The sequence below is a fragment of the Chrysochloris asiatica genome, unplaced genomic scaffold (assembly GCF_000296735.1).
Source record: "Chrysochloris asiatica unplaced genomic scaffold, ChrAsi1.0 scaffold00076, whole genome shotgun sequence".
In the NCBI taxonomy this organism is placed as follows: Eukaryota; Metazoa; Chordata; class Mammalia; order Afrosoricida; family Chrysochloridae; genus Chrysochloris; species Chrysochloris asiatica.
In genome coordinates this window covers 9,222,584-9,249,893 of record NW_006408594.1, presented here as the reverse complement: position 1 = coordinate 9,249,893, position 27,310 = coordinate 9,222,584, and the positions used below count along the sequence as shown (strand labels likewise).

General features: G+C 42.9%; 1 pseudogene; it reads left to right on the top strand.

The window, feature by feature from the left end:
* The first annotated feature begins 2,168 nt into the window (after window positions 1-2,168).
* LOC102840223 lies at window positions 2,169-15,692 on the top strand (annotated as a pseudogene).
* Window positions 15,693-27,310: the final 11,618 nt, after the last annotated feature.

Sequence of the window (27,310 nt, the reverse complement as noted above, 5' to 3'; positions counted from 1 at the left end):
GGTGTGTGATAGGGTTGTATTATTTCACCATACTTATCCAACCTGTATGCTGAGCAAATAATCCAAGAAGCTGGGTTACATGAAGATAAATGTGGCATCAGGATTACAGGAAGACTCATTAACATCTTGCTATATGCAGATGATACAACCTTGCTTGCTGAAAATAAAGAGGATTTAAAATACTTACTGATGAAGATCAAAGACCACAGACTCCAGTATGGATTGCATCTCAATGTAAAGAAAATAAAAATCCTCACCAGTGGACCAATAAACAATGTTCTTATCAATGGAGAAAAGATTGAAGTTGTCAAGGACTTCATTCTTCTTGAATCAACTATCAACACTCATGGAAGCAGCAGTCAAGAAATCAAATGATGCATTGCATTAGGCAAATCTGCTGCACAAAACCTTTTTCAAATGTTGAAGAGTAAAGATGTCAGTTTGAGGACTAAGGTTCACCTGATACAAGCCATGGTATTTTCAATAAGCTCATACACATCCGAAAGCTGGACCATGAATAAGGAAGACCATAGAAGAATTGATGTTTTTAAGTTATAGTGTTGGAGGAGAATATTGAAAGTGCCATGTGCTGCCAAAAGAATCAATAGATCTGTGTTGGAAGAAGTGCAACCAGAGTGCTTCTTGGAGGTAAGGATGTCCAAACTTCGTCTCTCATACTTTGGATATGTTGTCAGAAGGGACCAGTCGCTGGAGAAGGATATTCTGTTTGATAAGGTGGAGGGTCAGAGGAAAAGGGGAAGAACCCTCAGCGAGATGGATTGGCAAAGTGCTAGCATCAATGGGCTCAAGCGTGGCAACAATTGTGAGGTTGGCCCAGGACTGGGCAGTGTTTTGTTCTGTTGTGCAAGGGTCGCTATGAGTTGGAAAGGACTCAATGGCGCCTAACAACAACAGCTAGCCTACAGGAGTCCTGATGTGGCACTGTTGGATTGAAAAGTTGGTCTGAACCACAAGGTTGGTGGTTCAAGCTCACTAGCTGCTCCTCAGAAACCCTATACAGGGTCACTACTGATGTGACAGCACTTAACAACAAGAACAACAGCTAGCCTAAAGTTTGGTGGTTCGAATCCACCCTGCAGTGCTACAGAGGAAATACATGGCAATCTTCTGTAAAGATCACAGTGAAGAGAATCCTCTGAGCTCAGTTCTACTCTGTGATTCAATGGGTTGCCATGGGTCTGAATCAACTCAATGGCAGTGAGTTGTTTTATTGGTGACAGTAGGGAGACGCATGTAAGAAGTTTTGTGGAACCTTTAGGAGTCTTTGAGAGATGCACATGGTTAAGCATCAACTACTATCCTAAAGGATAATGGTTCGAATCTATGCAGAGATGCCTCAGAAGACAGAGCTGGTAATCTGCTTCCACAAGGTCACAACCTTGAAAACCTTTGGAGCACAGTTCTACTCTGCACACACAGGTCAGCATGAGTTTGAATGGACTTGATAGCAACAACAGTAAGGACACTAAACATCAGATGCCAACCATTCTGCTAAGCACAGAATGCTTGGTCTTCAAATACATAGAGAGAATTCTTTTCTCATTTATATGTCAGGGGAACTATCTTGTCCAAATATACTATGGTGCTGTAGGATAATCACTGGACTGCAAGCTCAGTTTGAAGTGCAAGGTCGGCAGTCTGAACTGACTGGACAGCACTTAAGTACAATCATTCTGTATGAGATGAAAAGATGGAATTGCTAAATTTTTAGTTTAATCTTTTTGCATCTTTAGTTACCTCTCTCAGCTGTTCCTTTAGATCTGTTAATCCCATAGAACTAAGTTCTGGTCTCCAAACATTATTACAGATCATGTGGCTGTCCCCAAGTAAGCTGTGAGTCTGTAATGTGTGGACTTAGAGGCTTACTCAGATGACAGTCCTTAGCTGTCCTTGAATGGACATTGGACTATGTCCTTTGATTGGCTCCCAGATTGAGACCAGGTTGAGGGTTGGACAGGAGTGGGCAGGTGTAGGTACCAGAGATGAGATGAGTAAGAGAAGGGAGAAAGCCTGGACCAGGGGCCCAGCTGTGGCTCAGCAGGGGAGAGCATCTTTCTTCCTGTAATTGCTAATTGTCAGCGAATAACCTCTCCTACCTGCTGCGTAGTGTGCATTGGACAAAGAGATTCAGAGCAGGAGGCTGAATCATGCCAGTGCAGGAAGACAAGGAACTCTCAAAGGTTCTGTTGCTGAAATGGACAGGCCCTACTTATATCGCTGCACTTGGGACAGAAAGAGGGTATGTAAAGGCACAGATTACTGAGTTACAAACCTAGATTCTGGCCTCTTTTGTGTTATTTATGGATGATTCTAGTATTGTTGTTAAGTGCCGTTGAGTTGGTTCTGATCCATCGCAACTCTGTATAGGGTTTCCAAGGAACAACTGGTGAGCTTGAGCCACCGACCTTTCTGTTCAAACTGACTTTGCAGTCCAGCAAATTAACAAGTAGCTTTAAAATGGAAGTCAAAATTTATCGTGGAACATACAAATTTGAATTTTCTTCTAAGTTTTCTCCGTTCTATACAGGATCGTCTGTTGTGTTCCTGGTCAGAATGGCTTTAGTGGAAGCCAGGTGCCTACTAATTCTCTGGTCTCAGATTGTAAGAGGCTGTGATTATCCAGATAATAAGTTCCTATCAAAATAGTAGCTTCTAAGAGATTTGCTGGTCCAGTTAAATTCAAGACAGAGAGGTCATCTCAGAGGGTTATGGAGACTGTTTGTTTGGAATTCCAAAGGTATAATCTTGATAGATTTTCTTGAGGGACATAAGATGATCATGGGAAAAAGTTTTAGCAAACTTGAAAACTGCTTGGAAAAAGTTTTAGCAAACTTGCTTTGAAAAAGTTTTAGTAAACTTGCTTGGAAAAGTTTTAGCAAACTTGAAAACTGCTTGGATGAGGAAAAGACCAAGAAAATTGCACTAAGGATTTTTTTCTTCCATCACCCAATGTACCTGCTCATCCTTTAAGGGTAGCAACGACCATCCTTTGAGAATTTCACTGGGAAACCTTACCCCATCCACCCTATAGCTCTGATCTGGCCTGTTGCTTTCTAAACAAACAAACAAACATTTTTAAAGGGAAACAATTTAAGTTCCTTAAGGATGCCAAAACTGTCATTTTGACATGGTGTAAATTGAAGAGCACAGAATTCTTAGGGGAAGGATTGTTGTTTTTAAGTGCCATCAAGTCAGTTCCAACTCATAGCAACTCTGTATTGGGTTTCCAAGGAGGGACTGGAGGGTTTGAACCATTGACCTTGAGATTCAAACCCAAGGGTTAGAGAGATGGAAACCACCTTCAGATGTGTATATACCTAGATGGAAGATATGTCAACAAAAATTAGCTTCATATTAGGATGTTGTTGTCAGGTGCCATCGAGTTGGAACCGACCCATAGTGACCCCATGCACAGCAGAACGAAACAATGTCCGATCCTGGGCCAACCTCACTACCGCTGCCACACTTGAGTTCATCAATGATGCCACCTGTCTGATCCATCATATTTGGATAGTTTTGTTTAATCAAACACGATCCAATATGACAAAATTTGCTGATAACCTTCCTTATGATTTTGTAGCAGTACTTTTTGACTTGACTTAGTATGTTCCAACAACATTTGGCACAGTTTTAAGTACACGATGACTTTTGTAATTATGTGCATACTTTCCTTAGAGATTTTGGTTAACAATTCTTTCACAAGCCACATATTGTTTAGGAGACATTTAGTACAATGACTTTCAAATTCTCATTCACACAAGCATCACGTGGGTGCATCTTAAAATGTAGATTCCTATGCTTGGTCCCCTGATAGTCTCAATCAGTAGGCCTGAGTAAATTTCCATTTCCAGGAAATGGTCTACAGGGAGATTTTAAAGACCTGAAGAACATGTCGGATTGCCTTGATTCTTCAGTAAGTATTTATGATGTACCTGCTATGTCTTTGTGGGAGAAAGATGTGGTCATCTGCTTCCACATAAAGCACAGTCATGGAAACCCTATTGGGTAATTCTACTCTGTCCTATAGGGTTTCTATGAGTTATAAGCATCTTGATAGCATTTGACTTTTTTGCCTTCCTGGTGTGGTGCTGTAGGAACAGCAATGGCCTTTGACTACAAGGTCAGCAGTTCAAACCCATCAGCTGTTCCTTGGAAACCCTATGCAGAGTCGCTATGACTTGCAAACCACTTGAAGGCACTTAACAACAACAACAACACGGGTGTGTAGAACAGTCTTGGTATGGTGCAATGAGGTAAGCACTGGACTGCTAACCACAAGGTTGGTAGTTCAAACCCACCAGCTGCTTTTGGAAATCCTACACAGGGTTGCTATGAGTTGGAACTGACTCAACGGCACACAACAACCATAAGGACATGGGTGTATAGAAGGTGTGTAAGTCATGTATATTGACTTCAAGTATGTTGTTCTAACCAGGAAGTGAAACTTTTCCTGCTTGAAGCATTGGAGTGACCCAACATGACAAAATTTGCTGATAACTTTCCTTATGGATCAGGGCTACACAGGAGTGGAAGAAACAGTAAAACTTCTAAGATATGATTTTCTTACTTCAGAGTTGGGAAGAAATTTGGTTTAAAGGAAAGAATACTGGATTAGGAGTGTTCCTGGGTTTCTAGGTCATCTCTTCTTGAACTGGCTGTACAACTTTGGACAACCAAGCTCTTTGAGCCTTAGCATTATCATTCATAAAATGGGGATGATGACGATGAAAGAAATGATCTTTATCTTGAAACATGCGAGTATTAGACCTATCACAGGCAAAGTAGTTAGCCCAGGGCTTGGGCAAATACCAAGTGCTCAAGTAGTGATGTGTATCATCATTATGAAATGGCCAAGGACTATGTAAGGAGCTCTGGTAGGTAGTTGGTTACAAGTTGGGCTGCTGACTACAAGGTCAGCAGTTTGAGCCCAGCAGTTGCTCTGTGGAAGAAAGATGCTGCTTTCTGCTTCTGTAAAGATTTACAGCCTTGGAAACCTTATACAGGGTCACAATTGACCTTTGAAATTGACTCCATGGCATATAACCACCACCACTACCACCAAACAGTATGTAACTATTACTCTAACTACAACTTCAGCCTCTAGTTGGAGAAGAGTTTATATAACCAAGGGAAGAGGAGCAAGGCTTGAATAGTCACTCTGCCCCTTACTAGCTATCTGACCATAAAGCATTGCTTTATGAGCCTCCATTTGTTCATCTTTCAATTGGGAGTAACTTGCAGTAACTTGAATGAAGTGAAAAAGGCCAAGTTACGAATCATGCAATATGCATTGCACATATTGCTCCGTAAATACTCACTCAGTGGCTTTCAGCATTGGGATTAGAGGAGAACTCTAGAATGTGAGAGTTACCCAACTATGGCCTAAGAAAGGGGCATGGGAATAGTAATTAATGCTAACCAAAGATCATGACTTTGAGATATTTTTGAGAGCTGAAAGTCAAGATTTGTTTGTTGCAAGAGATCCAAAGACCAATTCAAATGTCCTTGAGAGAGAGAGAGAGAGAGAAAAAAAAAAAGTATGTAATTTATATCTTGTATAATTGTAAAGTTCAGAAGTATCAGGTTTCAGGCATGGCTGGATCTAGATGCTCAATATGTCATCAGTAGTTCATCATACTATTCCCATCTCTTATGTCTGCTTTTCATGGTCAATTCTGTTAGCAGGCTCTTGTTCAGTGGTGGCAAGATGGATCCAGCAGTCATTTACTCCTTCCTCAGTCCAGGCGGGAGAATTCCTCTTCCCTAAATTCTTCAGCATAAATATTGAATCAGTGATGACTGGATTGACCTGGAATTTGCCCATCTGTGAACCTAGCACACTTTCCACATAAAGGTGAAATCCCATGATTGGCTAGCCTGAGTTGCATACCTATCCCAGAATTGGATGAGTTGAGGCTAGTTCCAGACCATACCTATGAACAAAGAGTGAGGACAGCTGAAACACTCAAAATGAGAGCACTGTGATCACAGAGGGAGATGGGTGCTAAAGGAATGAAAAACTACAAATTCCACTAAATCCATTTCCTCCCTGTTAGTTTTATCCATCTCTGGCTATTTTCCAGTACCGACAGCCTAAGGCCAAAAGACTAGGCCTTGCTTTCCCCAGAAAACAATGAGCAGCAGTACTGCACCTTAATCTGGTGGGAGACAGAGCCTGGGAAGGAGAGGAAGTGCTGGTAGCTGTGGCTAAGAGCAGGGACCAGGATTGGTCCCTGGAGCTTTCCAGAAGGTACAACAGGACCCAGAGGGAATCAGCTGAGAGGGATTTACCTACTTTGAAAGCATGCGTTCTGGACACTGATGGTGTCACTCAAATGCTGCTTATGGGTCAGGGCAGCTTGTCCTGGTCAAACTCCTCCCTCTTTGTTGACTCCCTGCTTCTCATGAGCCATCTGCTACAGGATAGCCATCCTTCTTGAGAGATATGGCTGTCTGTGTTGGGTGGGCCACAGCTATTAAAATAGACTCTGTCCCCAGGAACTGAGCAAATTGCGTTGGCCAGCCTCTCCATCAAAACAGCAGCCGCTGCCAAACTGCAGCACTCCCAGGCTCCCACACTCAGCATTTTCCTCATCAGAACAAGATCACAAAAATGACTTCCCACATCCTCCTTTATCAGTGGACCCCAGAGAGAGCAAGCGATTCTGCCAGTCTGTGTCTTTGCTCTATCTCTCTTCTTCTTATAGAAAAAGACTCAGCAAAACACTCATGTATATAATTGTGATTCCCTATGAATGGTCAAGTCCCCCCTGAGAGCCCCTTGGCCTCCCAGTCCACATGTGCCTCCTCCCCCTGTCACCTTCACTGCAAAACAACAGTGTGTGACGCGGTAATAACTTGTAGCTCTGTATATCCTGGCTGCCCAGTTATTAATCATTCCCTACTTGAAGCATTAAAGTGGTTTCTAACTTGGGACATCTTTTTCCAACACAAATCTGATACTTCCTTCAAAGAGCAATTTTGTCAACACACCAAGGAGCTGTCCCTCAAACAGAGGTCACCCTTAGGTACAAAAATAATTCATTAGAAATCTGGAATGATTGTGGTCTAAAGCTTGATGTTATAGTTTAAGCTCCAAGGGCAACTTAAAACCACATAGATTAGTGGTTCTCAACTAAGAGTGATTTTGTCCCCACTCTCTCTGAGATATTTGACAATGTCTAGAGACATTTTGGGTATCATAACTAGAACCCTAAGTCATGATATTTTCAGTAACTTCATATGCTTGTGAAAGTTGGACAGTGAATAAAGAAGACTGTAAAAGAGTTGATATATTTGAGTTACGGTGTTGGAGAAGAATATTGAAAATACCATGGACTACCAGAAGAACAAATAGCTCTGTGTTGGAAGAAGTACAGCCAGAGTGCTCCTTGAAAGCCAGAAGGGACCAGTCACTGGAGAATGATATCATATTTGGTAAAGTGGAGGGTTGGAGAAAAAGAGGAAGACCCCCAGTGAGGTGGATTCGCACAGTGGCACAAGCAATGGGCTCCAATGTAGCATTGATTGTGAGCTTGGCCCAGGATGGGACAGTGTTTAGTTATGCTGTGCATAGGGTCGCTAAGAGTCAGCACTGACTCAATGGCATCTAACAACAACAACTAGAGATTAATACATCTTTTGGGTAGAGGCCAGAGATGTTGTCAAGCATCCTAAAATGAATAGGAATTCCCCCCACGAAAGACAATTAATTCAAGCAATAGAGCTAAGATAGAGAAAATTTAATGTAGACTAAGGATAGTTATGATTCTGTTGTCAATGAATTCATTTAACACTTGACCTAGGAATCCCTAGGTGGTGAAAATGGTTAAATGCTACACTCCTAAATAACGGGTTAATAGATCAAATGCACCCAGAGGAACCTTGGAAGACAGGTCTGTGATCTACTTCCCAAAGCTTTGACAATTTTATGGAACATGGTTCTATCCTGCACTTGTAAGATCGTCCTGGATTGGGGTTGATTCAACAGCAACAGACAACAACAATGACCTACTATGTGTCTGTCACTGTCTCATGCTCTAGTGCTGCGATCACAGAAATAACACAGGTGGATGGCTTTAACAAACAGACATTTACTCTCTCATAGTTTAGGTGGTTAGAGGTCTGAGTTTAGGGTGCCTGCTCTAGGGGTTGGCTTTCTTCATCAGCTCCAGGAAAAGGTCCTTTTCTCCTTTCATTATCTGTGGCTCTGGCATCCTTTGGAGAGTGCCATATATTTTGGCATCGATCTTCTCTGGGGCTAGGAGGTGTCAGCCTAGGGATCCTGGGTCCAAAGGATGTGCTCTGATTCTGGCTGTTCTTTCTTGGTGTAGTAGGTTTCTCCTTCTTTCTCCTTTCATCTCTTGTGACATAAAAGGTGATTTGGGCCACACTCAAGGGAACAAACCTTTCCATGGGATCAGGGCTGTGATTTGAGTAAAGATGTTGCATCCTGCTGTAACCACTTTACAACTGATTGGCTGATTACATTAGATTACATCACAGGGGACCATACACAAAAGCGTGCAAAAGCAGTCCCAGACACTATGTCAACAGATGAGTATGGCTGTGTTCCAATAAAATGTTATTAAAAACAAAACAAAACAAAACAAACAAACAAACAACAGTGGGCTGTAGTTTGCTCCACCGAGATATGGCCTTGTTGTTGTTATGTGCCATTGAATTAGTACTGACTCATAGAGACCCTATGCACAATCCATCTCGCTAGGGGTCTTCCTCTTTTTCTCCAACCCTCCTCTTTACCAAACATGATGTCTTTCTCTAGGGACTGGTCCCTCTTGATAGTATTTCTGAAGTATGAGAGATGAAGTCTGGCCATCCTGGCTCACAAGGAGCACTCTGTACTTCTTCCAAATAGCCTTGTAGAACATGGAAAAGGTGTTATATTTTATGCTTCTATGGATGGCTTTAAGCAGAGGAATAATGATTTCATTTTTTAAAGTGGTTCACAGAATAGCCCCGTCACTAGCTTTGTGACCATAGGCATAACATTCCGCCACTCTGGGCCAGGATTTCCTCATTTGTACAACAGGATTTGCCAGTCTTCTCATAGACTGTTTTAGCGACAGGGTGTCAAAGATGGGAAAGCATTTGCAATGCGTGCAATTTGCAAATGTGAGTCACCATCACTGTGAAAACCGTGCCCATCCCAAGGCTCCAAAGTCCCTGCGCATATCTTTGCAGTCTTCTAGTATGAGGGATGGCTCTGTTTCAGAGCCCAGGGACTTCCTGAAACTCCAGGAGGCAAAATGACTCATTTGCGATGGCATAAGGCATAAGCAGTTGTGTTTGGGCTCCCGCCCGCCTGCCTGGGTGTTTTTCACCTCAAATATAGACTTAGCTCCCTGCCTTGTGGGTACTGCTACTGCTGCTTCCCTAGTAAGCCTGCGACTTTGTTTTCTTTGCAGAGGAATCACTTCCGGTTGAAGAAGGACATGCCTCTGTTGTGCTGATCCTTGGCAAAAGCGCCCTGCATTTGGCTGGTCAGCACCCAGTCCAGGCAAATTCTGGGTGAATTGATGGAGGGGAGGATAGGGGAAACTGGAGCTGGGTAGGTGTGCAGGGAAAGCCAGGTTCTTGAGAGAAGTGTTTCTAAGGCTGTCTTCTTGATGAACAGGAGCCCTGTGGGACAGTTCTCCTTTGTCCTTAGGGGCACTGCGAGTCACAATCTACTCCATGGCAGTGGGTTTGTTGTTTGTTTTGAGTTTGAATCTTTACAAAGCAGACCACCACAGATTGCTCACTGGTGGTTTCAAACCAGCGATCCATTCAGTTAGAAGCAGAGCGCTTAACTACTGTGCCACCAAAGCTCGCCTGCGAGCTGTTGTTGTTATTAAGTGCTGTCCTGTCGAGTCGATTCTAACCCATAGCGACCCTGTACAGGGTTTCAGAGGCTGTAAATTTTTATGGGAGCACAAAGCCTCTTCTTTCTCCCATGGAACTGCTGTTTTGAGATTAGGAGCCCAATTTGCAACCATTTTTTTGAACTACTGTTTTGAACCATAGTTTTGAACTTCTGTTCTTGAGATTAGCAGCCCAATTTGTAACCATTACACTACCAGAGCTCCTTCTGCAAGCTAAGTGGGATCAAACCCCAAACCAAACCCACTATTGTAGAGTTTATTCTGATTCATGGCAACCCCAATGTGCTACAGAGCAGAACTGATCCATAGGGTTGGGTTTTTTTTTTTTTTTTTTTTTGCTTTAATTTTTAACAGAAGCAGATTGTTCAGCCTTTCTTCTCCCATGCTCTTGAGTGGGTTTAAACTTCTAACCTTTCATTTAGTTGTTGTTGTTGTTGTGAAGTGCTGTCTTCATGTAACTTATCTTCTAATGAAGCAGGCAGAGAGCAGACAGATAAACACATAAATGTTCAACGTACTCTCAGGTAAGAATATATGTCAGAAACAGATCAGTAAGTCAATAAATAAATCAGTATAAAGGAATAGAAAGTAATGAGTGGGATGCAGGGCAATTAATATAGCTATTTTTAATTTTGATGAAAGTATATATGTAATCAAAGATAGACTATTTCAATACAACAACAACAACAACTACATGTATTGTCTGGCGATGTTGGCTATACCCTTCAAGGTGTACTACCATTCTCATGGTCCTTTACAAAATGATTCCACCACCATTGTCTTAACCTCACTGCCACTGAGCTTCCCATGCAAACTTTTGTGTTACCATTGTAAATAGGCTGGTCCAGATGGTCACTGCAAGGACACAAGCCAAGGGACAAGCTACGGGAAAGGTGACCAGGACAGACAGAATACCCCGTGCACAGCCCAGACAAGGGAGTATATTTGACATATCTGCAGAGCAGCAAGGAAGCCAACATGGCCAGAAACCCAGGGGCATGGGACCGGCAACTTGGGGGATGTGAGGCAGAAAGAAAATCTGGGGCCAGATTCTGATAGGCTGTGGGAGACACTTTGAGTACTAGTCTAAGCAATAGGGGAGTCACTGATGCTGCTTAGGTTCCTGGGTAGCACAAATGATTTACTCTCAGTGATTAAATGGAGTCCTGGTGTGGCGGTCTGGGTTAATGCGCCAGACTGCAAAGCCATTTGAACTGCAAGGTCGGTGGTTCAAGCTCACCTTGGAAACCCTGTACCGGGTCTCTATGGGTCAGATCCAACTTTACGGCACACAACTAACCAACCAACCAACCAACCAACCCAGAGGTTGAGTTTTGGTCCACCCAGAGAAGCCTTAGAAGAAGGACCTACTGCCAATAGAAAAGAAAAAGAAAAGTCAGCCATTGGCAGCCCTATGTGTTCTTCTCGGACACACACAGGGCTGCCAGGAGTTGGAAATGACTGGTTTTCCTCCAGATGGTGATTCCGGAGGCACCTTCAGTTTTGTGGCACTGCCATCCTGTGTTGCTGTTGTTAAGTGCTGTTGAGTCGATTCCAACTCATAGCAACCCTGTATAGAGTTGCAGAGGAACAGCTGGTGGGTTTGAATAGCCAGCCTGTGGTCAGCAGTCCAGTGCTTAGCCTACAGTGCCAAACCAGGATTAGGATTCCTCACCATTCTTTGTTGTTGTTGTTATGTGCCGTGGAGTTGGTTCCGACTCATAGCGACCCTGTACAGGGTTTCTGAGGATGTAAATCTTTAGTGAGCAGAAAGCCTCATCTTTCTCCCGCGAAACCCCTGGTAGTTTCAAACTGCTGACCTTAAAGTTCACAGCCCAATTCATAACCACTACGCTATGAAATCCTCTACATCCAGTTGGCAGATGGGAGAAAAAGGGTGGGGCAGGTACACTCACTTTTTACCACCTCTGCTTAAAGGAACCGCCACTCATTTTCATTGTACTCCGTTGGTGGAAAGTGATCAAGTGTCCCCACCTGGCAGAAAGGGAGATTGGGAAAGGTTGTGTCTAGAGGAGTTACTGCTTCCCAACAACAGTTATGTACTAAGAAATGCTTCTCTATACCCCAAATGTTTGTGGTGCTTAACTATCACCATGGTTGTTGTTAAATGCCGTCGAGTTGGTTCTGACCCATAGCGACCCTGTATAGGATTTCCAAGGAGCAACTGGTGAGCTTGAACCATCGACCTTGAAGTTCAAATGACTTTGCAGTCTGATTTGTTAGCCCACAGCGCCTCACCAGGACTCCAGATGGTCCTAATTCTTTAATCTTTGTTCTCTGCATTGACAGTCTCACCTAGCAGCACTTTCTTCAAACAGCCTGCAGCAATATTCATGTTTCCTATCCTACAAACACTCTCTCGTGACTCAAAACCCTTTCAAGATACTGACAGAACCACCTTCTTCCCTTCACCATTGCCAGACTTCTTGAGCGAACAGTTTCTGCCCACTGATTTCACTCTCTTTCCCCTCCCCCCTTATTCCTTAGTTAACTGAAGCTGCTCCAACTCAAGTTACCAACGACCTTATTGCTAAATTTGGCACCGTCTTCTCAGCTTGAATTCTATGTGTCTTCTCTGCAAAATTTGACACTGTAGAGCACGTCTTCCTTCCTGGAATTCATTCCTTTCTGAGTCTCCACTCCCCCAGTTCTCGTCTTACCTCCCTGGCTGTCCTTTGTCACCCTGCCTTCTGTTTTATATTCGCGTTGGAGTTACCAGTCATCTGTCCTTGGATCCACCTCTCTCCTCCCTCATTATATTTTGAGGTTGAAAATGTCATGCATAGCTAAAGAATCCAAAGTCTGTACCTCTATCACCAGCTACTCTTCTGGACTCACATTTCTAAATCTGTTGACCACATGTCTTCATGGAACCCTGTTAACACAACAGTTAAGACACAGCTTCGTACAGAAAGGTCGGTGGACTCCAACCCATGTAGGAGAGAGACTTGGTAATCTGCTTCTGTAAAGAGTACGGCCTAGAACATTCTATATGGCAGGTTCTTCTCTGTCGCATGGGGCCGCTGTGAGTTGGAGACAGCCCAATAGTACCCAACAACCACAACCACGTGTCTATAACACATGCGTGTGTCCAAACCAGCAGTTATAATTTTTCTTCTTAATTCTAATCATTCTTGATTTTCCTTCATGGTAAATGCCTCACCATCTGTCCACTCTTGCAAACTAGAAGCATGAGACTCATCCCGGATTTCTTCCTCGCTTACCACCCACTTCCAATCAGGCACCAAGTCATGTTGATCTGACTGGGAAATATTCTCCATTTCCTTCACTTTCATCTTAGAGCTGCTTCCTGTATTTTTCACCACTAGTTTGTTCTTAACTAACGTCCTTCTCTCCTCCCTCTAGTTATCATGAAAACTATCAGAGTTTTTCTCCTAGAGCTTCTGAATCTGATCTTGTTATAGGTCGCTAATCCTTTCTCCAAAGTTGTGAGACCAGTGGGTTCCAGTAATTCAGAACCTCTAAGATTTATTTAAGTAAAGCAGGATGTATCATATGACATAGGTCTAGCGTATACACTGGGGCCATGCCCTGTAATCAAACACATAATATTGAAATGTATGAATATCCACACAAATAAGTGAAGACTACAGATAACTTCAAGGAGCTCTGGTAGTGTAGTGGTTACGAACTGGGCTGCGAACTGTAAGGTCAGCAGTTCGAAACTACCAGCTGTTCCATGGGAGAAAAATGAGGCTTTCTGCTCCCGTAAAGATTTACAGCCTCAGAAACCCTGTACAGGGTCTCTGTGAGTCAGAACTGACTCCATGGCACATAACCACCACCACAACAGATAACTTCATGAATGTTCACTCAGTTTTTGCTGCCCAATGAGCTTGTGCCAAACTCATGAAAAAAACCTTCATATGTCAGTTTTTAGAATTGCAAAGTTGTGTATCAGGAACTGTAGACTTGAACTGTCTTTCCTGAAACTTCTGTTGACTTCTGATCATGTCATCAGGATTTGAAAACTGGAATCTTGAGGTTGGCCTATGAACTACAGATGTGTTATGTTTGACCATCATCATAGTTTTTAAACATCCCAAATGTAAAACCTTTGGAGAAAGGCACAGCTGATAGTTCATCAATTTGCTCAGGTCTCTATCACAATGAATTAATTATCTTAACAATTTATTGCTTCACATATTTACATTTTCTTCCTTATCTGTCCAGGTATCAGAGATGCCTGGGCACTTGTGATATGACATAGAAGGGTCTGCTTCTGTGCCCCAGGTTACTTCTCCAGGCTCATCCTGACATGGTCTCTCTTAGCCTTTCTCCTACTCTAAGCAAAACTAAAGCCAAACCTGTTGCCCTTGAGCTGACTCTAACTCACTGTAACCCCATGTAGTGTTGAGTAGAATGGAGAGTCATAGGGATTCCTTGGTTGTAATCTTTATGGAGAAGGACTGCTGTGGTTCTGTAGAATAAGTACTGAACTGTTAAACACAACGCCTGAGATTAGAGCTCACCAGTCTCTCCCTGGGAGAAAGATGAGGCCTTTTCAATTCACTTAAAGATTTAAAGCTATCTGTTGGAATCAACTCGACAACATTTAGCAATCATAATATCTCTGAAAGTAGATTGCCAGATATTTTATTCATTCCACGGCCTTGTTGTTGTTATGTGCCGTGGAGTCGGTTCCAACTCATAGTGACCCTGTACAGGGTTTCCAAGGCTGTAAATCTTTACGGGAGCAGAAAGCTTTATCTTTCTTCCGCAGAACAGCTAGTAGTTTCGAACTGCTGACCCTGAGGTTAGCAGCCCAATTCGTAACCACTATGCTACCAGGCGTAGGTATATCATATAGCCCCCTCCACCCACACTTAAGGAAGCAGCAGGTCAAGAGATAAAATGTTGTACTGCATTTTGCAACCCTGTTGCACAAGACCTCTTTAAAATCTTAAAGAGCACAGATGTCACCTGCAGCATGAAGGCATATTTAACCCAAGCCCTGGCATTTCAAATGTGTCTTATGCATGTGAAGTGGGATAATAAAAAAGGAAGACTAGAGAAGAATTGATGCGTTTGAATTATGATGTTGGTGAATATTGGCAGAGGAACAAACAATCTATCTTGGAAGAAGTAGAACCAACATGCTACTTAGAAGTCAGGATGAGGAGACTTTCTCTCAGGTACTTTGGACATGTTATCAGTAGGGACTAGTCCCAGGAAAAATACACCCTGCTTGGTAAAGGGAATTTGCCTTGAACTTCAATCCTAGTAACCCCTATTGTTCAGGCATCCAGGGCATTGTAGATGCCTACTGCCAAGCCCTGCCCCAAGTTTGACTCTATGGCCCTACCAACTTTGCACCTATCACCAGATTTGCAGCTCAGGCTGCATACACGTCAAAGGACAGCCTCGCAATACTTTGTGCTGCTGCTGCTGACCGACAGTGCTGTGACCAATGTGGAGGCCACACGTGAGGCTGTGGTGCATGCTTTGAACCTGCCCATGTCAGTGATCATGGTGGGCATGGGCAGCGCTGACTTTGAAGTCATGGAGCAGCTGCATGCTGATGGTGGGCTCCTGTGTACATTCTCTGGGGAGGCAGCTGCCCATGACATAGTGCAGTTTGTGCCTTACCGCCGCTTCCAGAATGCCCCTCAGGATGTGTTGGCGCAGACTGTGCTTGCAGAAGAGCGTCTACAACTAGTCTCCTGCTTTAAGGTCCAAGGTTGGGCCCTACTGAAGCTGCTTCCACCTCCAGCAAAAGACCCTTCACAGACCCCTCAGGCCTAAGTTCCTAGAGGGTGAGCTGTGGACAGTTCTCAATCATGTGCCTCCAAAGTTTCTTTGGGCCGTGGTCTAAACCTGTATACATTCCCCAGTGCCAGTTAGTACTTTCATTTTATACTTTTATACTTACTCCTGCTGTTGCTGTTCGATCCCAACTTCTGCCTGATGCCTCTCTTTCAATAAAAACCAATGAAGACTTTGATGAACTTGACCTACACCTATGGATGCAGTAGCTCAAAAGAGGGAATAAATCCTTACAGCAAGAATCATTCCCACCCCCTCCACACACAGAGTAGACAGGGATGGGCAACTTGGACATTGGATACCCAAAATGGGGTGGGGTAAGGGGAGGGAGCTACAAAGGCAAGAAGTGACTGGCTTACAAGCTTTCAAGTGGGAACCTAGAGCCAGGGGGCCTGGAGGAAGGCAGAATCTCCAGTGAGTAGTATCCAGTCTGTCTAGGCAGAGCTGATGAAATGAAATGCAGATGGGTCTCTTTGATACAATAGTGAATAATTGTTATCAGGACTGATTGTGAGGGTTGGCAATGTAAAGGTAGAAGTTTTATAGCAAGGAGGGGAGTGATTAACTTTCCAGTCTAGGAGCGGAGGTCCCTAGGACCATCAAAGGAGAAAAGCGGAGAGCGGGACCCTACCCAGAGAAGCAGTGATGCCTGAGATGGAGACAGAGATGATGATGTGGAGCGATGGAACAGCTGGGGACTTTAGATCCAGAGAGGGAGAGCGACTGTGTGCTGAAGACTGGGAGAGGGGGTGAGGGAGTGTAGGGGGCAGGCTTGTAGGGTATACCCTTTGGTTGGTTGATTGATGATGCATGGAGGGGATTGTAACCATGGCAATGAAACAATATATGATAGAATGAATGTAAAACTAGTGTTCTCCCATGTAAACTATCATATAATTCACAATAAAATATTTTTTAAAAAATGAAGACCAAAAAAAAGAAAATTCTTAATTCAGCATCTGCTAAAGTATTTTACATAGCCCTGAATTGGGAGCCAGTTCGGGGCTGCTGGAAGAAGAGGTGTTTTTTTGTTTTTGTTTTTGTTTTTTTTCATGTTTGTTGTATCTTTAGTCTCTCATAGTTTAGTGGTGGTGTGTGCTGTTGAGTTGGTTCTAACTCATAGTTCCATTATCTTTTAATTACAGTTTTCCACAAACTTTTTGAAGCCGTGTGTGTGTGTGTGTGTGTGTGCTTTTGATACATTGAATGCTTTCATTTCTTATTACTCTTCAATGAGCTGGTGGCTGTAAAGTACCCTCAGAGTGACCGGTCACATCTCTTCCCAGGCCTTTCATCAAAATGATGAATTCCACCATGGCACCACCTCCAGAGGACACCTGCACCCAGAACACCCTAATCACTCAACATAGCATCCCTGGGTTGTACTGTGTGGTCTTCGTGGCAGGGATCCTGCTCAATGGAGTCTCAGGATGGATATTCTTCTATGTATCCAGCTCTAAGAGTTTCATCTTCTGTCTCAAAAACTTCATTGTTGCTGACTTCCTGATGGGCCTGAGATTTCCTTTCAAGAGCTTTTATGATGCAGGCCTCGGCCCCAGGCAGCTGAATGTGTTTGCATGTAGGGTTTCTGTTGTACTCTTCTACATCAACATGTACATTAGCATCATGTTCTTTGGGCTCATCAACTTCAACTTGATCAGTGAAGAAGAGGAAGAAGCCTCGATGAGATAGATCAACACATTGGCTTCAACAATGGGCTCAAACATAGTAGCAATTGTGAGAATGGTGCAGAACTGGGCAGTGTTGTACATAGGGCTGCTATGCATTGGAACCAACTGCATGGCACCTAACAACCACCCTCACCACAACACACACACACACACCTCCAAACCAAGCCAAAGCAAACCCCAATTTCCATGGAACTCATGACGATTCCAATTCACTGCAAACCCATGATGTAATTTCAACTCACAGTGAAGCTATGGTGTGTGTCAGAGTTAAACTGTGCTCTGTATCGTTTTCAATGGCTGATTTTTCAGATGCAGATTTCCAGGTCTGCCTTTCAAGGGGCCTCTGGGTGGATTCAAGGCTCCAGCCTTTCAGTTAGCAGCTGAGCATCAGCCTAGGACTTGTCATATTATCCAACTAAGGGGAAATCCTTAGATTATCAAGTCAAGTACCATGCTTGGGATATATGGCTTCCCCGAAATACCCATTTCTCTATGTATTCCTGGAAACAAAAATCCACTGCTGCTACGCATATCCAGAAAAGATCTACTCACCAGAACTTACCTGAAATGCTAGGGATATAGCAAAGGCTAAGACAAACAAATCTGCCCATTATGAAACCTACATAGCCTACCAAGTGGTGTGGCCAATTAATTGTACTCTTATTATACAACACTGCAAATTATATTGCTTTACTTTCTCTGATTCCTGTCACACTTGTTTATTCTCTCTTTCATGCCATTTGTCATGCAATGAATTGTATTTACTGTTTATTTGACTGTGTTCCACACTGAGTGTAAGCTTCTAAAGGGCAAAGTTCATATCTCATTCATCTTTGTGTCACTTGGTACCGTAGTACACTGGTACAGTGTGGGTGTGTGCTTGCTAAATACTGGACATTGAGCTAGGGATCTGACCCATGGATTTGCCAGAACAGGCTAGACAATGCTGATGTAAACAACAGCTCCTAAAAGTCAGCAGTTTAACAAAATCAATATTTCTTTCTTTCCTATGCTTCCTGTTCGGTGCGGGTCAGTTCATGAGCCACCCAGAGACAGATTTTTGGAAGCTTCAATGTGACACCTGCTTCCACAATCTCCTGACTCTTCAAGCTACAGCTCAGCGGTGACATGTGTCACTTTTGCTCATTTTTTTCTTACTTTTCATTGGCCAAAGAAAGCCACATCGCTGTATCTAACGTACACTCACCATGTGTCTCCACCCTGTTTTCAGTTGGTCGTCCTGTGATGGCTTGTGGATTGGTATGATGCTGCAAGTGATGCCGCCAGGATTTCAAATACCAGCAGAAACTTCCAGACTAAGGCAGATAAGGAAGAAATGCCTGGCAGTGTACTTTCAGAAATTAACCAATGAAAACCTTTTGAAGCCCGTCAGAACATTGTCTGCTATAGTGCTGGGAAATGAGCTCAGACACACAGACAATCATGAAGACGGTGCAGGACCATCTTCTACATAAGATTGCCATGAATTAGGCTGGATGCCATGATAACTGACAACCATTCATCTGGAAGGAGGAGCATGGGGATATCTGTGAAAAACCATATGAACTACCACAGTGTGTCCTTCTGGTTCCTTATCCTCTCCTTGAAGCCAACTGTTCAGAAGTGCCCTCCAGTCATAACGTCATAATCAATGGCCAGCATCTCTGGGAGACACGTGGGAGTCTCCTTATTATGGAGCATTGCATGGCCATCTCTCTATCAGGACTAACTGTGGTTCTTCACCTAGAGACTGAGGAACTGAAATCAGCTATTATCTGCTTCCTTTAAAATCCAGCATGCACTCATGGAACAGGGCTGGGAGAACCCCAAGATACTTTTCTGGGAGATGGAAAAGTGAAGGTGCTGGCAGGCCCTAGCTTGCAGCAATTCTGAATGCTTGCTTCAAGCATGGCACACATTATTAGGATTCCTTATACAGGGAATTAGAGATAATTTTTATTATGGTGGCAACATTTAGTCACTAGGGTTCTAGCCAGGAGACAAGGCTAAATTATCACTACTGGAGGTAAGACTCATCACATGGAACAAAGTGAGATGTTTGTTGCTAGAATTGGCACATGTAGACCTGAACAAAGACTAAGGACCTTGGTCTGAATTATTTTGGTAATATCCTAGTACCCCCACTAATACCGGAGGCTGGTATGGTGCTGTGGGTTAACGCATTGGACTGCAAAGTCGGTTTGTACTGCAAGATTGGCAGTTCAAGCTCGCCAACCGCTTCTCAGAAATCTTACACAAGGTCACTATGGGTTGGAATTGACTCGATGGCACTTAACAACAACAACAAATAATAATAATAATAATACCAGTTGCTGTCGAGTTGACTCCATTGTACTCCACAGGATTTTCAATGGCTATTTTTTGGGTAAGTAGATCATCAGCTCTTCCTTCTGAGGCACCTATGGGTGGTGGATTGAGTCTACTCTGACAGCTTGATGGCACTTAACAACAACAATAACCTTTTAGTTAAGGAGGTCTGCTAACTGCTAGATCAGTAGTTACAATCTACCAGTCACTCTGACAGAGAAAGATGAGCCTTTCTGCTCCCATAAAGATTTAAAGCCTCGGAAACCCTATGCAGAGTTGCTATGAGTCAGAACCTGCTCAGCAACACACCACCACCACCACCACCACCACTACCTTCTGGTTAACAGTCGGGGTGCTGACTTTAGGTAATAACTAAAGCTCCTTTAGTTTCCTTAGATAGAGACACAATCAACAGGCATTGGATAGCTACTGTGCGCCAGGCTCTACTGTGGACAACTAGTCACCTGGTGATTAATCCCCTCTCCCCTCATAACCTGAACTGACACTCTTTCCTCGTGGCTCCACTACACGGGTGGGTATCCCTGCTCCTCAGATACTCTTGACTCAGGGTTTTGCACATGCTGTTTGCTGTTCCTTAATCTGGGTTTCTTTCCCCCTAATCTTTATGTGACTGGTTCCGGTTCATCACTCAGCCCTCAGTTTAAATATCACAACTCTTCAGTCTTGAAGTACAAAACTATCTGTGATCCATATGCTGGACTGCAAGGTCAGTTTGAACTGTAAGGTTGGTGGTTCAAGCTCACCAGCCGCTCCTTGGAAACCCTATACAGGGTCACTATGAGCTAGAACTGACTCAATGACCTTTAATAACAGCAACAACCGCAGTGGGGAAGAATCTGGTTTTGCAAATTATGTTTTATTCCACATTCTTTTATGTATGGTTGCGGTTTGCTTCCACATTGTAATGGGACATGAATCTCTGTGAGAGAGATCAAGAGATCTTGTGGCCCACAAAACCAAAAGTACTTATATGCTGGCTTTTTTGTTTTGTTTTGTTTTGCCTCATCACACTCTATTAATGTGTTATATTTTCTTTATAATACTACAGTATGAAATTACCTTGTTTGTTATTTCAGTCTCTCTTTCCCTACTAGGATGTGAATTCTATGAGAATAGCCTCTGTCTCCAAGACCATGGGTGGTGCAAACTACCAGCTGAAAAGATGGCAGTTTGAACTCACCCAGAGGTACCTCAGAAGAAGGGACTGGCAATCTGCTTTGGAAAGGTCACAGCCTTGGAAACCTTATAGAGTACAGTTTTACTGTACAGTTAACAGAAAACTGTGAGTTAATGCACCAGACTGCAAAGCCGTTTGAACTGCAAGGTGGGCAGTTCAAGCTCACCAGCTGCTTCTTGGAAACCCTATACAGGGTTGCTATGGGTCGGATATGCTGAGTATGCACTGTGAGCAAATCTGATCTCATAGCCAAGGAAGGTGCTCAGCCTCCCAATTCACACTGATGGTGGGGATGAAAAGACAGGGGCTAAGAAGAGGGGTGATCTCTAGATTTTAGTTACCTCAAGTATATCAGTCCCCACCAACCCCCATCCATCATTTAAACTGTGAAAATAAAGGGCAAGAAATCACTTTCATAGCCCAGCCTAGGACTGATGGGTGTGCTGTCTACAACAGGTTCTCCTAGTAACCAGGCTCTCAACCTCCTCTAAGAGCTCCAGCAACCAAGAGGCAAAAAGACTGGGACCACTTCCATCCAAGATACCCAACCCCCTCCAAAATCAACACTGCGTAAAGTTTTCTAGTCCCGAACTCTCCACTGACATTGTCAACTCGCATAGTGCTTTACCCAAATTCCAGTTTGCTGGAGAAATCCGTAATGATGACTTGCAGGCTTGCCTTGTTCTGGAAGAGGCAAAGATGCCCAGAAGCAAGTGAAGGAGAGTTAAGGAGCAAGAAAAAGGCAGTCTGATGGTATTGGGTCAGATCTCAGACTCTTCTGCTGGGGATGGAGGCGAGCGAGGGAAGGGTACCCTCTTTGTAAACCTCTGAGGAAAAGGGAATCAATTCTTTTGGAAACATGACTTAGCAATCACCGCTACAGACTTCTTTCTTTTCTGCCACACTCAGGACACCAGCAAATTCGGCAGGCACCAATTTTTTTGTCTTTTTTTAAAAAAAATGTTTTATTGTGAATTATGTTATAGGTTACATGGGAAACTTTAGCTTTACATTCATCCTATTGTATATTGTTTCATTGCCATGATTACAATCCCCTCCATGCATCATCAACCAACCAGAGGGTATACCCTACAAGCCTGCCTGCCCCCTGGTCATCAGCACACTGCCCCTCTCCTTCTCTGAGTCTAGAGTCCCTGGCTGCTCTATCTCTCCACGTCATCATCTCTGCCTCCATCTCTGGCATCACTGCTTCTCTGGGTAGTGTCTCGAACTCCACTCTTCTCCCTTGATGATTCCAGGGACCTCCACTCCTGGACTGTAAAATCACTTCCCTCCTTTTGCTACAAAATGTCCACCTTTACATTTCCAACCCTCGCAGTCAGTCCTGATAACAATTATTCACCATTGTACCGCAAGAGACCTATCCCCATCTCCTTTCATTAGCCCCACCCAGACAGATTGAATACTACTCAATGGAGATTCTACCTTCTTCTTTGCTCTCTGGATCTAGGCTCCCTTTGAAAGCTTGTAAGCCATTCACTTCTTGCCTTTGTAGCCCCTCCATTTTGGGTAGCCAATGTCCAAGTTAACCATCCCTGTCTACTCTGTGTATGGAGGGGGTGGGAATGATCCTCGCTGTAAGATTTGTTTCCTCTTTTGAGCTACTGTATCCATAGGTATAGGTCAAGTTCATCAAATTGGATCAGGTTACTCTTTTTTCCTCTTCTTTCTTCTTCTAGTTGAGCTCTGATCATCCGGTTATTGAAGCCAAGTCAAGTGGGTATTATCTACAGTATGCCCTCTCTTCTTATCAGCTGGAAGCTTCTCTCTCCTCTCTAGTTCTCTGTAGCTATGCCACTGACTCTGGGCCCAAGAGTCCCCAGGTCTTGTCACACTGCTGGCCAATCAGGTCTCCACCTGTGTTCACAGGAGTCTATTAACCATTGTAGGGCTTTGCTTGTTGCTTCATTGCTGTTTTTCCCTCACTTCCCCTTATTGGTGATGAACATGGTCACCAGTCAGAGTGCATGTCTGCTTGTGTATTCCCACTGAGTCTTAGTCTTGGAAGGGGGTTTGTCCTGAGGGGACTCAACCACTTACCTTGATGTCTCCTGGGCAAGCAACTTGCTTGTTCTTGTAATAATCAGTCAGACTGCCATTATTGTTTTATATTTTTCCTGTCAGTCTTTCTTTCAAGAAGTGTCTTCTGTTCTAGTTGCTCCAGGCTGGTCTGTCTGTCCTTTCTAGTGGTAATTTCCCACCTCAGAAGATTCTGGGTGAGGTTCAGGATTCCACCTATGGTCTTATGTAATGTAGAGGCTCCTCACGAAGCCTTCTTCACTGGGCACACTGTAATCCCATTTTAGGTATTCCAATCAGTTATAGGCAGAAGATGGATTTACAAGTTTCTATGGTGATATTTCTGGCCATTTCTTTCTCTCCTCAAGTGTCTATTTTATAATGGTATGCCAGGGAAACCAAGATTCAAAAGACAGCCAAGCATCTTAACATTATTTCCCCTCCTTTTCCCATTCCAACCATGTCTCAATCCCTGTATCCAGAGCCCTGTGTTCCAAGGTTGTGCATACATCATTATTTACCTAGGTCCTGCTTAGTCCATGCAAACCTAATTGTTTTTCCATCTACCTTGTTCTTCCATTCCCCTCCCCTTCTTGTGCATTACCCCCTCCCTACCTAGCACCCAAAGTATCCTGTGTCTATTCCCTACCATGTGCTCCATCTTCCCCTTCCTTCCCTCACCCCACCCCCACATCCCGGTAACTAGCAAAGAATCCCCCTCCTCCCCTTTAATAAGGGTTCTTTTTCTTAGTCTTTTACAGTAGTGGTCTTATGCAATATTTCTCCTTTTGCGACTGACTAATTTCACTCAACATAATGTCCTTAAGGTTCACCCATGTAGCTTACAGCTTCCTTGTTGTTCTTCAAGGTAGCATAATATTCCATAGTGTGTACGTACCACAGTTTGTTTATCCATTCTTCTGTTAATGGGCACTTAGGCTGTTTCCATCTTTTTGCTATTGTAAATAGTGCTGCTATGAACATTGGTGTGCATATTATTTACTCGTGTTATGGCTCGTATTTCTTGTGGGTAAATACTAAGTAGAGGAATTGCTGGATCATAAGTTATTTCTATAACGAACCTTCTGAGGAAGCGCCATATTGCTTTCCAGAGAGGTTGAAGCATTTTGCAATCCCACCAGCAATGCAGGAGCATCCCAGTCTCTCCACATCCTCGACAGCATTTATTGAACTCTACTTTTTTGATCTTTGCTGTTATTGCTGGTATGAGATGATATCTCATTGTTGTTTTGCTTTGCATCTCTCTAATGGCTAGTGACCATGAACATTTCTTCATATGTTTGTTGGCTGCCTGGATCTCCTCCTTGGTAGTGTCTGTTCATGTCCTGTGCCCACTTTTTAATTGGGTTATTTGTCTTTTTCTTGTAGAGGTGTTGTAGTTTCCTATGTATTTTAAAAATGAGTCCCTTGACTGATGTGTCATTGCAAAAGATTTTTTCCTCATTCTGTAGGTTCCCTTTTCACTCTTTTGGTGAACTCTTTTGAGGCACATACATTTTTAATTTTTAGTATGTCCCAATCATCTATTTTGTCTACTTTTGTTTGTGTAGTTTTCAAAATGTTTGATAGTCTGGGTATGCCCTGAATTAGTGCCCTTACATTTGTCCCTATTTTTTCATTGATGGCCTTCATAATTTAAGGGTTCACATTTAGGTTTTAAATCCATGCTGAGTTGGTTTTTGAATAGGGTGTGAGGTAAAGGTCTTGTTTCAATCTTTTGCATATCACTTTCCATTTCTGCCAGCACCATCTGTTGAAAAGACTATCACCTCCCCATGCGGCATATCTAGGTACTTTGTAAAAAATCAGTTGGCTGTATGTGGATAGATTAATTTCTGGATTCTCGATTGTGTTCCATTGATCAATGTATCTATCATTGTACCAGTACCAAGCTATTTTGACCACTGTAGCCATGTAGTAAATTTTGAAACCAGGGAGTGAGAGGCCTCCAACCTTATTCTTCTTCTTAAGCAGTGCTTTGCTTATTCTGGGTCTCTTCCCTTTCCATATAAAGTTTGTAATTGTTTTTTCCATCTCCTTGAAGAATGTTGTTGGAATCTGGGTTGGGATTGCATTACATGTGTAAATTGCTTTGGGAAGTATTGACATTTCACAATGTTAAGTCTTCCTATCCAGGAGCATGGTACATTCTTCCATTTTTGTAGGCCTCTTTTAGTTTATTGTAGTGTTTTGTAGTTTTCTTTGTATAGGCCTTTTGTTTCTCTGGTTACATTTATTCCAAAATATTTCATCTTTGGGCAGATATTGTAAATGGTATTGCTTTCCTAATGTCCTTTTCAATACTGCCATTTTTGGTATAGAGGAATTCAACTGATTTTTGTACATTGATCTAATATCCTGGCACTTTGCTGAATCTTCAAATGAGGTCTACTTGCTTTTTTACTGCGTCTGTGGGGTTTTTAATGTATAGATCATATCATCCTCAAATAGAGTTTTACTTCCTCTTTGCCAATTTGTTGTTGTTCTTAGGTGCCATCAAGTAAGTATTGACCCATACTGACCTTATGCACAGCAGAATGAAACACTGCCCAATCCTGGGCCAACCTCACTACTATTGCCACTACTATTGGTCACTCGCTAGGGGTCTTCCTCTTTTTCTCTGACCCTCAACCTTACCAAACATGATATCCTTCTCCAGTGACTGGTCCCTCGTGACAACATGTCCAAAGTATGACAGACCAAGTTTGGCCATCCTGGCCTCTAAGGCACACTCTGGCTGCACTTCTTCCAAAACGGATCTATTGGTTCTTTTCGCAGCCCATGGCACTTTCAATATTCTCCTCCAACACCGTATCTCAAAAGTATCAATTCTTCTATGGTCTTCCTTATTCATGGTCCAGCTTTCGCATGTGTATGAGGTTATTGAAAATACCATGGCTTGGATCAGGTGCACCTTAGTCCTCAAGCTGGCATCTTTGCTCTTCAACACTTTAAAAAGGTCTTGTGCAGCAGATTTGCCTAACGCAATATGTTGTTTGATTTCTTGACTTCTGACCATGAGTGTTGATAGTTGATCCAAGAAGAATGAAGGCCTTGACAACTTCAATCTTTTCTCTGTTGATAAGAATGTTGTTTATTGGTCCAGTGGCGAGGATTTTTGTTTTCTTGACATTGAGATGTAATCCATACTAAAGGCTGTGCTCTTTGATCTTCATCAGTAAATGTTTCAAGTCCTCTTCACTTTCAGCAAGCAAGGTTGTATCATCTGCATATCACAGGTTGTTAATGAGTCTTCTTCTAATCCTGATGCCATGTTTTTCTTCATAGAACCCAGCGTCTTGGATTATTTGCCCAGCATACAGGTTGAATAAATATGTTGACTGAATACAACCTTGTCACCCACCTTTCTTAATTTTAAACCATTCAGTGCTTCCATGTTCAGTTCAAACAATGGCCTCTTGGTCCAGGTACAGATTCCTCATAAGCACAATTAAGTGTTCTGGAATACTCATACTTCGCAATCTTGTTTGTCATGGTCCACATAATCGAAAGCCTTTGCATAGTCAATAAAGCACAGGTAAACATCTTTCTGATATTCTATACTTTCAGCCAAGATCCATCAAATATAAGCAATGATATCCCTCATTCCACGGCCTCTTCTGAATCTGGCTTGAACCTCTGGAAGTTCTCTGTCCGTGTATGCTTGCAGCCATTTCTCTATTACCATTAGTAATGCTTTACTTGCATGGGATATCAAAGAGATTGTGTGAAGATTTCCGCATTCCATTGGGTCATCTCTCTTTGGAATGGACACAATATGGATCTCTTCCAATCATTCGATCAGATAGGTGTCTTCCAAATTTCTTGGCAGAGATGAGTGAGTGCCTGCTGTGCCGCCTGACTTTCTTGAAAGATTTCAGCTTTTATTCCATCAATTCCTGGTGCCTTGTTCTTTGCCAATTTCTTCAATGCACCTTGGACTTCCTTTTCTGCATCAATCGATATGATCATGTGGTTATTTTCTTTTTTCTTATTTATATGGTGGATTACCTTGATGGTTTTCTAATGTTGAACCATTCACTCATCCCTGAAAGGAATCCCACTTGATCATGATGTATTATTATTTTAATGTGCTGCTGGATTCTGTTGAGAATTTTTGCATCTATGTTCATGAGGGATATTGGTCAATAATTTTCTTTCTTAGTGACTTCTTTCCCTGGCTTTGGTATGAGGGTTATGCTTGCTTCATAAAATGCATTAGGAAAATTTCCATCCTCCTCTATATTCTGGAATAATTTGAGTAGAATTGGTGACAGCTCTTCCCTGAATGTTTGGTAGAACTCACCAGTGAAACCATC